At 46.1% G+C, this 16964-nt stretch overlaps 1 protein-coding gene across 1 annotated transcript in view; it reads right to left on the reverse strand.

Moving 5' to 3' along the window:
- wds (WD repeat-containing protein wds) overlaps positions 1-16964 on the reverse strand; it is a 95335-nt gene that overhangs the window by 806 nt on the left and 77565 nt on the right. The gene's annotated exons all lie outside the window — the stretch shown is intronic.

Here is a 16964-nt window from a genome sequence, read left to right on the forward strand (position 1 = left end):
TAAAGTTCCAGGAAAACAATAAAAAGGTCCTGTTCCCTTCCTTCTTCGTCGTTTATCGCATGGACCGATCGCATTCCAACGCCGCTAGGATGGACCTCGTGCAAAATGTGATTGTTCCCACATATCACATGCGCTGTGAACAAGATGGCCGATGACCTGGTTCGAACAATCGCAACGCAAAAGCACGCTTTTTTTTATCCTTCCATAATATGTTACATACTTCAAGGGGCTCTGAAAAGGGCTGTTTGCGGTTGGATATAAAATGGTTTCATTAAACAGATTACAGGCCATCTAGCGTTCATGCCACGTACAATGCCCTAAAAGAGAGGATAATTTACAATAATTATTTTTTTTAAATCCCGCTTTCGCACCTTGTAGCGACCAGTGGTGTCGAGCTTTCGCGTGTAACCTGGCACACAACATCATATCCGGAAGTTATCCTTGGTTCACCGTTTGCGGCCACTCCAGCAGCTCAGGAAGCTCCTCCCCCTTCGGGGAATTCCCTCGCGTGCCCGCAGCTGGCGGAGAGGCCAAGTGGGTGGGGCCGGCAGAAGAGCGCTGACATTTTCAGCGTACAAGAAGCGACAAGAGTAAAAAAATTCAGCTTCCACAAGACGTATTAAATAATTTTTGCTGGAGGATATTTGTGAAGTGGTACCCTTTAAAGGACATCTCCAGCAGATTTTTTGAACATTTTGAATTAATAACCGCATCACAACCTTAAGCCCCCCTATATGGTACGAAAAAGAGCTTTTCAAAATATCGAGTAGAAGTATTTTAAAACAGCAGAAACTTGAAAAACCGAAACTAGGTTTCAGCCAAACTATGACTTCGCAACACACCAACTTCTGATGTCACGGATAATGATCCAGAACTTATCGTCTGCATGTTGACTGGCTAAACTGGCGACTGTAATCGACATAATGGGTCATTATTTGTCTGAAGTGACTAAGAACAAGCGCAAAATTTCTCCTTCAGCAAACACAGAGCGTATATTGACAAGCGCGTCAACCTTGACATTACATACACAAGGTTGCCCGTAGAAATTGCCCGGATTTTAGGGCACGAAATGTAGAATTTGAAAATTCATTTGTGCTGCAACAACACATTGCCTGGCTGTGACATTTGTCACAAATCACCAGAAAGCTGCGGAGAACGTACCCTGAAAGTTTCAGTAAAATCCGTGGAGGTAGAAAAAACGCCGGAGTTGCCCTTTAACATTCTAAGCACAGCGCAACTTTTTTGAGAGCCCCTTTTAAGGCCCCTTTAATGCTCACACCGATGGCATTCGTCCTGTCGCCTTCGTAACTCTCTGAGCGTGACCACCGCCATCTCGTTTTGGTCAACTACGATATGCAGGAATGCCTACTTGCAGAGTTCCGTGTGAGGCTCCAGAAGGGGCGAGTCGAAGTGTCACAACAAGGTAAGTGATCCTGTAAAAATCCCGCCTATTGCATGGCACACTTTAACCCATGCACCTCTTAAATGGGCATAGTGGCCGGCGTGACAACCATTGGAGGGCCCCCTGTCACTAGGCCAAAAAATAGCTTAGCCGCTTTGTTTCGGTTTCTGATCTTCGCAGGCGACGGCAGTTGCTGGCCCCTGCATTTGCCAGTAGTCCAATCCCAGCTACGCGCCACTTTCGGACACCGAATGACATGCCGCTGGTCATTTCTTTTTCCTTTTTAGAAGCAGTCTCGCAGTTCCAGTACCAATGTGCGTTCCTCACTCCCTTACATTCGCATCATTCTTCCAGCACGCCGAAACTGGGTGCTTGTCATGGGCTTATAGGTATTTGCGGGATGGAGCCGCCCCACAAGGCTTTACTGCATTTTTGGCAGTTTTTTTAAATTTTTTTCGGGGCCTGCAGGGCATTTCATAGATTGACCTTCGGATAACTCGGGCATTTCTCCAGGTCCCTTGAACGCCGAAACAATGAGGATTAACTAGCCATTATGTTATTTTTTGTTGCCAGTATTGTCATTTTATGGATTTCATTTCGCATGACCACATTACAGGTTGGATACTGTTATGCTGTCTAATCTAGTATACATTTCTGTACACATCATATTTATATAGTGCTGAGCCAGTCTAATTTTGTTTAGTTCAGTTACAAAGACCATACACTATTTTGAAAAAAAAATAAGTGCAAGAACATTTTGCTTGTTTATCATATTCTAAAAATTTTTTTTTGTACTGAACAGATACTCGATAATCGAAGCCATTTTTCTTCATATTAGTATTCAATTTCATACTATAAAATTTCAATATTCGTACTCCCATAATAAAAGCCCATACATAAGTACTGTATTTTACAGTTTACAAGTCACACGTGAGTATAAGTCGTACCCACTGCCCCGCCAACCGCAGTTTTTCATAACAAAATTGCACATAAGTTGCACCAGTGTATAAGACACACCTGTTCATTCGGTAAATGCTACAAAAATGCATTGATGACACATTCATTAAGACTGCAAAGAAAAAATTGGCGATGGTTTAGCTCTGGTTAAACCTGGAGAGACTCGATAGCTACAGCTGGCCGAGTGGAACTTGGTCACGTGGCATGCTGACAAAGCTGGCCGACCTCTGTGCCATGCATGGCGTTTGACGGCCCCAACACTCGGAACTCTTTGAGATCGTGTCCGCTGACAACGAACGCCACACGTGCACAATCCAAGTGCACTTGCTGGAGGGACGCTCGCTTCAGCCGCCCTGCCGGAGTTGTTCTGTGGTTGCCCGCAGCTATCCACTCGGTGTAGCACCGCCGAAATTCTATCTTGAATGGCCAGTTGACACACACCTCGAGTGGCTGCAGCACACCTGTCAGGCCACCAGGAATTATGCCCAAGTCCAATTGGCAGTCTGCCAGCAGAGTGTTCACTTGGTCTGTTAGGTACCCTCTAAAGCTGTCGAGCACAAGAAGGGATTTGCGGCCTAGTGGGCCTCCTGGTCAGTTCTGCCACACTGTTTTCAGCCAGCCTATGACCAATTTGTCGGCCGTCCAACTTTTTTCTTGCACCCGGACTACGACACCCTGGGGGAACTTCTCTCTTGGCAGAGTCTTTCCTTCCTTCCTTCCATCAGTGGTGACGCAAAGCAACACTGTGCATGCACCTTTCCCATTTGGCGCCAGTAGTACGCACAGCGACACTTTTTGCCCCTTTGGCTTCCACCGTGCAATTTTCAAGGGCATCGAACCAGACACGGGCCTGATGAGCTATGCCTATCTTAGAGAGGTCGCATTCATGCTCCCTCCGAAGTGCGTTGACAAAGTGATGAAACTCATTATTTGGACCTCGTATTCGGCTGGCAGCTTCTGGCACAATGTCGTTCGACGGCCGATGGAGAGTTGGTGCCGTTTCATAAAACGCTGAAGCCACCTCGACTGGCTTTGAAGTTCGCAGACTGAATGTTCGGGTGCTGAGCGATAGTGATTGCTTTCATGTGGATCATTTCCGTAGACCCCGTGAAGCCGTTGCTCCTAGTAGTGCGAACGTACTCAACGAGGTCCTTTTAAAGTTTTGGGAACTTGCACTGTTCCCCACGGAAAGCCTACCGGGTTCAGCCAATCTCGGCGAGGTCTTGCATTTGCATACACCAGCAGCGAACACACTCTTCGTCGACATCAAGCTTGCGCCCGGTCTTCCATTTACCGTGTTCCTCAGCGTACTTTGCCACTTGAAGTTTGAAGCCTGCAGTGTAGGACCGTCTGCGCTTGCCCACTGCTTTTGTTCACGTTCAAAAGCACGCAGCTTGCCTCACGATGGCGCACGCAACGCAACGGATCCTGCAAGGAGTCCACACACTTCCGAATGAAGCACCAGATAACAAACACCAAATGGCACTGGGCAAGGCACCGTGAAATTCGAAAAGAGAAAGCCATGGAAACATCATGTTGTGCAACGATAATGATAATGGATGCAGTGTGGGAAAAACTAACTGGTGCCATCTTGTAGCACTTTGTAGGAGAAGTCACATTTTTGGCGCGTTTTAGTTTTTTTTTTTTTTTGTAGCGGGAGCTACATTACGCCAGCCGCTTCGTGAGGTCAGCATGGCTGCACTTGAGCCGTGGTCGCACCGTGGCTTCGAGACGGCGCCTAGCAACCACGACAGCTGGCAACCGTCGCTCGCTCTGCCAGCTGTGCGCATGCGCGCGACGTCATGGCAGGTGTCGCTACCGCGGCGCGCCGGCAAAACCGAGCTGCAACAACCGTGTGCACGCGCAGTAGGGGAGAGAGGGGTTGCCGCAGCCGTATATATAGAAGGCGGCTCAGTGGAGGAGTCTGTAGAGATGGCAGAGAGACTGAAAGAAGCCAGGCTCTGCCGTCGGAATGAAACCATGAGGAGGCAGCAAGCCGAAGAAACTGAGGAAGAGCGCGCTAAGCGTCGCAAGGAAGACGCAGCTAGACGGGCCCGCTTAGCCTCCGACAGTGCATCCATAACGGCCGGGGACGACGAATCGAGTTCCGAGTCTCTGAAAGAAGCTAGACTTATGAGGTGAAACGAAACAAACAAGCTCTCGCTACTCTACAGTAAAACCTCGTTACTACGAACATCAGATTAACGAAATTTTCAGATTTACGAATTGTTTTAAAATCCCCGCCAAAATGCCTATATTTTAAATGTAAGAAACTTTCACTACTACGGATTTCAAATTACCGAATATTTCAGAATAACGTATGTAATTTAATCTTGCAATCATAGCAAGACGGTTCGTTATTGCGAAGTTCCGTCAAAGTTTCGTACCAAATCCCTGAGGGTTGTGTTGGGTTTAATGGCACATAAGCAGCTAAGGCTATCATGCGCCAGGCTCAAGGTATATGACCACTTTTCTGTAGGTGGTAGGAAACATGGTTGTGTAGAGGACTTAAATTGCTATTTCGTTCTGGTAGTAGTAAGAGAAAGAAGAAATTTTATAAATGGCTAAAAATAAACGCTTCCAAGAAGGTCAGATAACCTCAGTAGCCATCCTTGGCTGGGCAAGGATCCTGAGGCTCCCAACCATTCAAATAACCACCTCAGCCCTCTTCTCATGGAATGAGAAAATGGCTGAAATGCATCCCATTTTAAAGAAAAGCTGTGGATCAAAGTTTACAGTTTGTGAAGAACATCTGCTTCTTTTAAAAAGCTAAAAACGGAAGATATGTTAACAATGGCATTTTCGCCTAAAAGCAGCGCTGGGTGTAAAGGAATGTATTCATTATAAAACTTCGTAAAGTGCTTGTTTCTTAGTTTTTCGAGTTTTGCACACGAGAATAAAATATGGTTTATTGTTAGTTCGTCTCCACATCTTTCACAACGAGGTTTGTCTTTTTTCGTTAGTAAGAAATTATGTGTAATGTGTGTATGTCCAATGCGGAGACATAAAATTACTTCAATAAATCGTTCCTGGTGCCTACAGGTCTTCCATTCACCCAGGACAGGTTTTACAAAGTGCAGCTTGTTGTTAACCTCGTTGTCCCAAGAGGCCTGCCATTTTTCTCTCAATTTATTCTGGACTGACTTGATGCAGTCCTTATGCGGTATGTTTACTGGTTTTATTTTTGCGTTAAGGGCAAGTGCGGCGCTTGCATCAGCCCTCTCATTTCCGCTGATGCCCATGTGACTGGGAACCCAGCAAAACTTTATTGTATGTCCTTGTGAATCAGCTCGTATTACGTTATGTATTATATTTCCTATTAAGGGTTCAGTTGCATTTCTGGGGTTTATTGCTGTAATTACGCTGAGGGAGTCACTGTAGATAACACTGTTCTGTATGTTTTTCTTCAATATTTGTTCTACAGCTAGAGCAATGGCGTAGCATTCTGCTGTAAATATTGAAGCGCACTGAGGCAGCCTGACTACTTTTTCCCATTTCCCTTGCACTATCGCGCTCCCTACATAGAGTGCTGTCTTAGATCCATCTGTGTAGAAATCTGTGCAGTTCTTGTATTTTTCACTTACTCCAAGAAACTCTTGCTGTATATATTCCAGTGGGGTATGTCTTTTTTGAATGTGTGTCAGTGCGAAATCGCATACACCAGGAAACAAGTACCAAGGTGGCAACCTATCGGGTCTCTGGGCAACATCAGGAAGTGCATCTAGTATGTTTATTTCTTGACATATTTCTTCAAAGCGCAGGAGCAATGGTTTTACAGCTTGAGGTTTGTTGGTGAACAGTGTTCTGGATGGGCATTTTGTAACTATGGTGTAACAAAGATGTTTCGGTAGCGACCTTATTTTCAGTACGTATGCACAAGTAAGCATTGTTCTCCTGTTGGTGAGGGTCGGTTCATTTGCTTCTACGTGAAGGCTATTTATGGGTGATGTTCTGTAAGCACCAGTTGAAAGGCGCAACCCGAGGTTTTGTACTGGATCTAGCTTTTTAAGGTATGATGGCCTCGCAGACCCATACACTATGGATCCATAGTCTAACGAAGAGCGTTCTAGAGAGCGATAGATGTGCAATAGGCACCTCCTATCGGATCCCCAACGCTTCCGTGAGAGTACTTTGAGTATATTCAGGGATTGGGTGGCTTTCTTTTTAGGGTGTTTATATGTGGTAGAAACGTTAGCGTTTTGTCAAAAGTTAAGCCTAAAAATTTGTGTTCTTGTTTTACTGGAAGTGTGGTGTCTTTCAAATGGAGGGTGGGATCATTCTGCAGTCCTCTGTGCAGCGAGAAAAGAACCGCAACAGTTTTCTGTGGAGAAAACCTAAATCCATTTCTGTCTGCCCAAAGTGCTAATTTGTTTATTGTGAGTTGTAGTTGTCTCTCACAAGTTGCCAGGCTAGAAGATGTGCATGCAATTTGAAGGTCATCAACGTAGACCGAGTACATAATGGACTGTGGAATTATACTGGTTAAATAATTCATTTTTACTGTGAACAATGTAGTACTTAAAATGCATCCCTGAGGAACGCCATTTTCCTGAGTAAAATTATTTGAGAGGGTTGCGCCGAGACGAACTTGGAAAGAACGGTTGGATAAAAAGTCGCTCAAATATTTCAGCATCCTCCCGCGGATACCAAGCTCTGCCAGGTCGCGAAGAATCCCGAACCTCCAGGTCGTGTCATATGCCTTCTCCATATCGAAAAAAACTGAAAGGCAGTGTTGTCTGTGTATAAAGGCCTCTCGGATTGTGTTTTCCAGGCGGATTAAATGGTCGACTGTGGAAGATGTTTTTTTAAAACCACATTGGTGGACATCAAGAAGCTCTCGGGATTCTAGAATAAACATTAATCTAATATTTATAACACTCTCAAAAGATTTGGCAAGACAGCTTGTAAGGGTTATAGGCCTGTAACTGTTAGGGGAGGTTGGTGGCTTTCCTGGTTTTAGAAATGGAACAATAATGGCTTTTTTCCAAGCAGCTGGTATTTTCCCTACTACCCATATTTTGTTAAAAAATTTTAACAGAACTTCTACAGATTGCTCAGATAGATGGGATAGCATTTCATAATGAATTTCGTCGGGGCCTGGTGCAGTTTGTTTACCTATAGACAGTACTCTCTGTATTTCTTGAAGTGTAATCAAATTATTGTAAGGCTCGTTTGTGCTGCCTGCCGTAGGAAGTCTTTGTTTTTCGGTTGTGTTTTTGTATTTTAAGAATGACTGTGTATAGTGGGAAGAACTAGAAACTATAAAAAAATGTTGCCCCAAAATGTCTGCTTGTTCTTTAATACTTGTCTGAATTCCAGGATCCGTCAGCAGAGGAAGGGTGAATGGGGAATACCGTAAAAACCGGAATATAGGTCGAACTTTTTTTCAAAAAACCATGGTGAAAAGTCGACCCCCGTCTTATATACCGGTCATTGGCGGAAAAAATACGGAAGTCTTGCAACAATGGGTGGCTGAAGTCAACAGCCTCCATCACCATCGCCATCAGCAGCAGTGCCGCCATTTTGCGTTTCAGTAGATGCAAAGCGGAAGTTAACGGCAATTTACCGTCGCCTTCAAGAAAAACACGATTGAGTACGAGGAAGCTCACGGGAACCTGGCGGCACAGCGCGAATTTGGAGTATCCGAAAAGAGCATTCAGTACTGGCGGAGGCAGAAGCTGCGTATTACAACTTGCAGCAACCAGAAGAAAACATCATTTCGTGGGCAGACCGTAGTGTATCGAGAATAGGAAGGAAACGTTGCACTGCGAGCAAGATCGCTACCTGTGACTGCCGAATGCATCCGCGTGAAAGCGGCAGAGATCGCGCGTGCCTCTAGACTCACGAGGGCGCAATTCAAAGGCTCGCCATCCTGGTTGCGGCGATTCATGAAGAGGAGGGCTTTGCTCTATGGCGCCGTACTTGCCTGTGCCAGAAAAAAACACGCGAGCCGATTGGTGCGCGATATTGTTAAAAATTTTTGCCGGGTGTACATACAAGCAGCATTTAAATGAAATTAAATACTGTCACCATTGTGCAACCTCTCGAGTCACATTTGTTTCAAAGTAAGGATGTATTTCGGTACTTTTCCCATTGAAAAAAGATCTTTTTCATTTTTAGAATTGTTAGTTAGGGGGTCGACCTATATTCCGGTCCGACCTATAGTCCGGTTTTTACGGTAGCTGCCATTTACTTTTCTGACCTGCTCCCACAGTTTTTTTTTATGTTACCGAGCTGTTTATGGAAGACACATAATTTTGCCAAGACATTTTTTCCGCGTTCCGCCGTATATATCTGGCTTTAGCTTTTGCCTTTTTGAAAGTTATTAGATTTTCGTGAGTAGGATACCTACGAAATACACCCCAGGCCTTATTTTGTTGTTTTTTGGCTTCCCAACATTCTCGCGTCCACCATACCTTGTGGTTCTGGCGCACCACGCCTGTGGACAGGGGAATAGCTAGCCGTGCAGCATCGATGATACGCTTTGTAAGAATTTCATTGATTTCATCTATGCTAAGTGCTTCTGAGTAAATGTCCTCTAATCTGGCCTTTTCTCTAAACAACGCCCAATCAGCTAGATGTAGCTTCCATCGCCGTGGTTTGGTTGGGATAACTGCAGGTGAGGATGATAGGCTTATAAAAACTGGTAGGTGATCACTCCCAAACGGGTTGTCTAAAACGTCCCACTTAAAATCACTAAAAACAGAAGGTGAACAAAAAGACAGGTCTAAACTGCTCATTTTCCCAGACGTTGGGGAACAGTAGGTGGCCTTTTTCGTATTTAAAAGACATACATTATTCGTCAGGATAAAATCTTCGATTATTTGACCTCTAGCGTCACAGCGTTCGCTTCCCCACAGGGAGGAGTGAGCATTAAAATCCCCAAGTAACAGATATGGCTCCGGAAGTTCTCTGATCAGTTGCTGTAGATCATGGAGTGTTAACATAAAATGTGGAGGAATGTATACGGAACAGATTGTTAGTGTTTTGTAGCTTATGATACTGACTGCAACCGCCTCAAGTTTTGTTTTGAGTTTAATTTCTTGAGCAGGGACACCGCTTTGAACGACTATCGCGACGCCTCCCGATAGCCGATTTGCCTGCTCTCGATCGCATCTAAAAGTTTTATAATGTTTCAGGATATGTACATGTTGTGGACCAAGATTGGTCTCCTGAAGACATAAAGCTGTGGGTAACATTGACCCTAAAATATGTGTTATGTCGCTGTAATTCCGCATAAGTCCTCTACAATTCCAATGGATTAAAAAAGCCATGTTTATGTTTTTGAGAGGAAATGAAAGGGGATTTACTTAAGTAGTGGGCCCGTTATTAGGGGCCTGTCTTTTTTCCACTCAAGAGAGCTGTTCCGCCTCTGTAGTGGAGGCGGAGTGGCAGTTATATCCATCGCCTCGCGCGAGGCGCTGGAGGACCGCGGGGAAGCCGCGGGTTTGTGGGTTTCAGTCCTCCCCCGGTAGGGGGAAGTCCTGCGGGATGCCGACGCATGGACCGGCGCTCCCTGCTTTGACACTGGCAGGGCAGCTTTCGCTGACCCTGCCTGGGGCGTGAATGGTCCTGCCATTGGCTCGATGGAAGTGGCCTCGGCAGGCACCGGGGTGCTGTGTGGTCCACCGCCCCTGCGCGCCACATCAGCAAAGCTGGATTTTGCTGTGAAGGAGAACTGGTTGGTAACGGCAAATCGCCTTCTTGCTTCTCTAAATGAAATGTTTTCCTTGGTTTTTATCGTGATAATCTCTTTTTCCTTCTTCCAGGACGGACAGGCCCTGGAGTATGCAGCATGTTCTCCTTCGCAGTTTGCGCACCGCAGGGCTGCGTCACATTCCTCAGAAACGTGATCCTTGGAAGCACATTTTGCGCACGTTTTGCGGCCGCGACAGCTCTGTGAGCCGTGGCCAAACCTTTGACAGTTGAAGCATCTTCGTGGGTTTGGAATGTAGTGTCTGACATTTACTTTCAAGTATCCTACATCGATGGTTTCTGGTAATGTACTTGTATTGAATGTTAGAACCAAGTGTTTTGTCTCTATTTCTTTATTGTCTTTCCGGATTTTGATTCTGTATACATCTGTGACATTTTGGTCAGACAGGCCTTCCAGAAATTCTTTCTCGGTTAGGTGTATGAAGTCGTTTTCAGAGATGACACCACGAACTGAGTTTAGGGATCGGTGCGCTGTTATTGAAACTGGTATTTCTCCGATGGATGCAATGTTTGCGATTTTCGAGTTCTGGGTGTTGTCAAGGAGTTCTAACAATAAGTCTCCGCTGGCCATTTTAGACACCTTGTAGCCAGGGCCCAGGGTATCTGTTAGGCATTTAGATACAAGGAACGGAGAAATTATTCTTGCTTGTTTTTCATTACTTTCGCTGTGGATAACATAGAACTTGGTGAATGTCAAGGTCTGTTTCTTTTTTGAAAAAAAGTCTGCTGCTTCGTTCCGCCCTCTCTTGAGAGAGCGATCGGGTTTTGAAAGTGGGGGAGCCATAAAAAATGAAGTTTTTCAGTCATGGTGCCAGCCACCCACCATGGAGTCCAACAAGGGGACGGGACAGGAACTTGAACGCAAGTCCTGCCCACGCCAGCTGTACACCTCAACTATAACCAAATCCGACACAACTCAGGGTGGTTGGCCACACAAGGTTAACCCTCGCCGCCTATGAAAAGTGAAAAAAACTAAGAAGTGAGTAGCAGACAGGAGAGTTGTGAGAAAGAGATAGGAAAGTGAAAGGCAGAGTGGAGGATAGGAAAAGGCGACTGCCGATTTCCCCCGGTCGGGTCAGGCCGAAGGTGCCGTCTACATGAAGCTGGGGCCAAAGTGGTGTGTTGCTTCCGCCGAGGGGTCTTAAAGGTCCAAACGCTCAGCATCGGCTCAACCACCAGGATCCCCTTTTCCCCGGACACGGCGATGCCACGCACGGCGAGGCGAGGGTGCTCGGGTCCGTGGTGATGCACAGTTCACCATCATCCCCTTGCGGGGATGTCCCTGCGGATGCTCGGGAACCCGCGGTGTCGCCACTCACTGTCGCGACGCCTGCAAGCTGCAGGCGCCCCCCTGCGGGGACCAAATCCCTGAAGCTGACGCCTATCATCATCATCCGAAGCAGCAGCTATGCGCTGGGGAACCCGTTGCAATGGATACAGCCCCAGTGGCATCGGCATCAACGCTAGTGTCTCGTTGAATGAATATAGGCTAGGCGGCACAAGCTGCCGCCCGATACAAAGGGTAAGGCCATTATCATCCATCCAGCGTGTAGTCGCATACTGCGCCGTAGTCTTAAGCCTATTCAGCGCATAGTCACCACGTCGACAGCGAACGGTAGGATCTGCAAAGTTATCGGCGCTGTGATTGTGTTGTGCATTAGCTTTGCTGACCATGAGTTCTCCTGGCCCCCGCGTTAAAAAGAAGTGACGGCAGTTTTCGCTTAAAGAAAAAGTGGACATTCTGTCGCAGCTGCTGGAAAAAAGCAAGTGGACTTGTGCACGGAGCTTGACATCACACAGTCAACAAATACAACGATGCTCAAAGATCGGGACAAGATCATAAAACTACATCGAGAGTCGCTCCCTCAAGAAAACGTCTGCGGCTGGGCAACTACCGTGGACAGCGACTTTCGAATTATGTGGACAGCGACAGCGTGGCAGCTACATCCGCGGAGCTCACCACCGAAGACATCGTGAATCAAGTGCATGAGCAAGAAGAATGTAGTAGCGACGAAGACTATGCCGACACTGGATCAGCGCACGAAGCGGAAGAGATTGTTTCCGGCTCGGATGTCCTAGTCTTTCTAGAAAAGACCCGATCATTCCTCGGGCGCTGAAAAGATGTCCCCGATGACGTGCACAGGAAGGTCGAGGATGTGGAGGCGTTCGTCCTGCAGCGCTTGTCTACTCGCCAGAAGAAGATAACAGACTTCTTCAAGCAATAAATTGTAGTTAAACTGTGCCCAGCGTTATCGTTTATTATTTACTTACCAATACATAAATCTGCTGCAAAGGTACGTAATTGTAGTTCTTGTGATGCACCACTGACATGAAAATAAAGGTTTTTCAGTACTACGATATTTCAAAATACCGAATTAAATTCGGCGGTCCCGTGAAGTTCGTTGTAACGAGATTCTACTGTACCAGGTTTAAGGCGGCGGTCCCACTCTGACGGGGAACGGAAAACATTTTTGGTGATATTTGTACGTCGACTGTACCTCGCTCGTTAGCTTCATAAATATGGTTCAGAGATTTCCAAAAACCTAATTTCCTCTGCTTTCAAAAGATGTATGTGGTTTAATGATAGCTGCAAATTTGTTTCAACTGTAAAAGAAAACGCAAAGATAAAAAATGGCAGTTGGGCTCAACTTGTCTCATGAAATAAAAAGTTGTGAAAACCTATTGCACCTAGAGAAAAATCTTTCGAGATACTTTGAGATCTGAAGCTAATGAGCATGGTTAAGCATTTAGAAATATGCATATAGGTTAGTTTATTAGCCGTGCATGTTAAAAAACATAGGAAACAGAACAATGCAATCTGCAATAACTTTTGGGATATGCATTGTTTTGCCGCGAATTTTTGCAGAGTTTGAGATCGTGTAATCGTCCTTCCTTTCTGAAAATATCATTATTCTTCCTCATTTAGTTTAAAAGTTATTCATGATCAAAGTTAATGTTTTTCGAAATAGTTGACAACAAAATGCTATCCTGTTCAGGTAACAAGTGCTTGGCAATTCTGAGATTTTGCTTGAAGACACTTAATACTTCGCTCTGCATGGCTACGCATCGCCTTTACTCTACGGCTTTTGGGGAATGTGCACTGCCTAGTTGTAACAATTACCAACTACAAAGTCCACAAAATACAAACAATAATAGCAATAACGCAGTGACAAGCGATAAATGTAGTAAGCAGCGCCATCTACACTAGTGCACATGTACTAAATGGTCACACTTCAGAAAAATGACAAGTGTGGCGCTGCCAAACAGCTAAAATTAGCTAAAATCGGGAGGTGTTCCCGAACATACCAGAGACGTACTAGCAAAGTATACCGGACCCCTCTTGCACATGCGCAGTGGCATTGTTGGGGTGAGGCGGAGCCACTGCGTGTGTGCAGCCGGCATCCGGTAAACCGGTATACGTCTCCGGTAGTACGTCTCCGGCATGCTCAAAATGTCTGATGTCTCTACGATGTTTGCATGTTGCCCTCCATTTTGCCCTCTGTACTGTGTGTTGAACATGCGTTGAACTTCCAAGCAGATTTCCGCCATATTGCTTTGCCAGATTGCTTTCTCACCTGACGCTACGAAACGCATACTGGGCATCGTCTTATTTTTCGAGGACAGCTTTGGCATTGCTAAAGAGACAGGAAAGGAAAGGAGACAGGCTTTTGCTTCGTACTGTCAGTTGTTTGTTGTTCCAGCTAGCGGTGTGGAGAGGAAGTTTGAGAGCGCTCGATTCGCCTGTACTCGCCGCACCAGTTCAGCAAAGTTCTGTGGCGGTGCCGCGAGTGTGTAGCTCTAGTTCCGGCAGTTTGAGTGCAGTTTGGCACTGTCTGCTTTCAAAACAAATGGTCGAGTGCAGGCCCGGTCGTCTGCTAGCCTTGGTGAAGCCAATGAATTGCAGCCAGCTCCTTACAGCCCACATCAGCGGGTGCCAACATCTCGTGCCTCGTGAAGAAATGTTCAATGTTCAAACAGCACTTCACAATAAAATGTTGCCATGAGCCTGCCTCGATGCATGCATGCACAGCTCGTGACGTCTTTGCTTTTTACAGTGGTGTCAATTACGCGTAGCCGTTTCTTTGGAGCACTCGAGCAGCGTTCTAGCTTGTCGACGAGAGGAATTACTTGAGTCCCCGCCGTATATCACAACGTGCAAACCATCATGCCTCCATGGCGGCTGCAGCTGCACTATTTCGGCACTAACCACCGAGAAGGTGTGCAGTTTTTCTGAACTAGACTCGCACTTCTTTCAAACGAATGCCATGGTTCAGAGGGCGCCATGTTCCACCGCTGCAATGAATCATGCGAGGTGCAGCGCCGCGAGAACCAGTTCATGTGGTGCAGGTGAATTGAACGGACCTATAAGTCGGGTACAACTCAAGAACGAAGGAGCACATGCCCATCAAAGGAGGCCGCCCAGCCAAGCGCGCCGACCGAACAGTTTTCTGTTCGATCTCCACCGGTGCGCCGTGACAGCACCGGTTCCGTTTATACGGTGGTCGGAAAATGTTTGTTCCGATTAACGGGATTTTTTTACATTGCCTTAATACAAAAGCAATCAACTGCGAGGCGTTTGTTCCATTTAAGCGTTGGTTCCGTTTAACTGACTTCCGTTTATCGAGATTCTACTGTATCCCTTTGTAGCCAACCCCTTTTTGGCAACATTCCTGCATGCCCCCCCCCCCCCCCCCCCCCCCCCCCCTCTTCGTACACTGTTCAGCTGAGTTGGCTTTGTGAATGATATTCATCTATACTGCATTTTTGTGAACTTTGGCTAAATTGTGCCGCATGTACGGCGAATATTTCTTTTCTTATGTGAACACATTTCGACATCCTGTGGTGCTAATCCTCTCGGCAGGAATTTCACGTCTCTTGTGCAATGTCGATTTATCTCAAGGGTAAACAGAAATTGGCAATTGCCCACTTCTCTATACCTTGTTCTTTACCAACCCTCACTTCTAAGGTTGGACAGGCATCAGTCGAGCGTTGACTGAAGTGGTCAAGCGGTCTTTGTTATAGTTGTATTATCATAGATTTAACATCATTTGATAAAAAAATAATTTTTTTTAGCGCTAGAGTTGGAAGGTTACACTCTTCACCAGGACTGTTCTGACTACTGCTAATATTACTATGAATCAACAGTGATAAATCGATTGTATGTGCAAAAGACGAGGGCAGAAGGAAGGACACAAGAAAGGCACCGACTTCAACCATAAGGTTCATTAAAAGAAAAATGCCAGCAATATATACATAGGACATAAACAAAACATAAATAATTTGCATGATATCACATCTTTCCCATTTTTTTTGGCATCCGCTTTCCCTTTTTGCTTGCTTATGGTAATTTGCGCTATGCAATTATGTCGAGAATGTATCATTAACTCTCCCAATTTTCTACTGTATCGACGTTTGCCTTAGGCAGTGCAGGCTGAGCAGCATTATTTTTCTTTTTCTTTGCCCACACTAATATATGTAAAACTCAAGAACGAAGTGGCACATACCCTTAAAGGAGGCCCTCCAGACAGTAACGTCGATCGTACAACTTTCTGTGGCTATGCAGCCAAGGCTAAACAAGAGAGGGAAGGAAACGGTCATTTGTTCCCGTGCCGCGCATCCTTATCCTGAACAAAGATCACCCCACCTCGGATGCCGTTTGGACAAAGACGGTACCCTCTTTGTCCTAGCTTTCTAACCTTTTCCCTTCACCCTTCTACAACCATAGCCCGAATAAAGGAAGCCCCACTCGCGACGACAAGGACAAAAGGGCCTTCTTCCCTCTATAGCTCAGCCTTGGCTGCAAAGCCGCAGAAAGCTGTTCGGTCGACGCGCTTGGCTGGAGGGCCGCTTTTGAGGGGAATATGCTGCTTCGTTCTCGAGTTGTACCCGACTATAGTTGATGATCCACATCCTTTATTTGTGCCACGTGAATTAGACAAGCTAGAAAGCCGCAGTTCAGCTACCGTCTGGTTGTGGAAAACCGAGCAAGGGGCAGGCAGAGAAAGAAACATGCGGAACCACCCCAGCCAACACCTCCCCCCATGCACGACTGGGACAAGCAGCTGGGTTTGCCATGGTTCGTTTGTAATCCTCTGAAGGCAGGAGCAGCAACAAAGGAAAAGCCTTCACCCAGTGTGGGTCAAGAAAGGACCGGACGCACATCTCAACATCTCAACCAAAACCAGTCTCGGGTCGCTCGGGAAGACACTTTCTCAGTCATGGATCAGTGTCGTAGCCTGCTGGCAGAATCTGAACTACTCGCAAGTTGGCGGCAGTGGAACCGCCACCTCAACCAGAGCAAATTTTTTTTTCTTTCATTTTTGCAGTCGAAGGGGGGTGCTGGCTATACACGAGTATATACGGTATAACTATTCAATTCCAACGGTATTTCACTTGTTTTCCTTGCTCGGTCACTTGCTCATGCAAGGCCACACCCTTGGTATCGCTGGGCTTCAGCCAATCACAAAGAGCAATTGGCGGGAGTAGTGTCGCTTCGGCCAGTGCAGGAGAGTGGGAAAAACAAAAACAGAATGGGAATAGTATAGAATGGTTATACTGTACCGGATGACATTTGTTCTCTAGCCCCAGTGCTTCATGGAACGAAGATTTAATTACGCATTTCAACAAATGTTACCACACCATACACCAGGGCTCCTGATCACATTCCCAAAATTCAGAACATTGTAGGCATGTAGGCTTCGTAGGCTTCCTCCTTTCCCGTGGTGCTAAACAGTGCGGGCGGCACATATGTGCTCCACATTCCTTTACCAAGTTTCGCGTCTCACATGGGCTGTTTTTAGCATAGCCCTGTGTTCAGTGCCATGTTGCCACGTTTTTGTGAGCAGCACACGTGAAAGTGATGGCAAGTGACTATTCAGGATTCCAGCCA

Source organism: Amblyomma americanum, chromosome 1 (genome assembly GCF_052857255.1).
Source record: "Amblyomma americanum isolate KBUSLIRL-KWMA chromosome 1, ASM5285725v1, whole genome shotgun sequence".
Lineage (NCBI taxonomy): Eukaryota > Metazoa > Arthropoda > Arachnida > Ixodida > Ixodidae > Amblyomma > Amblyomma americanum.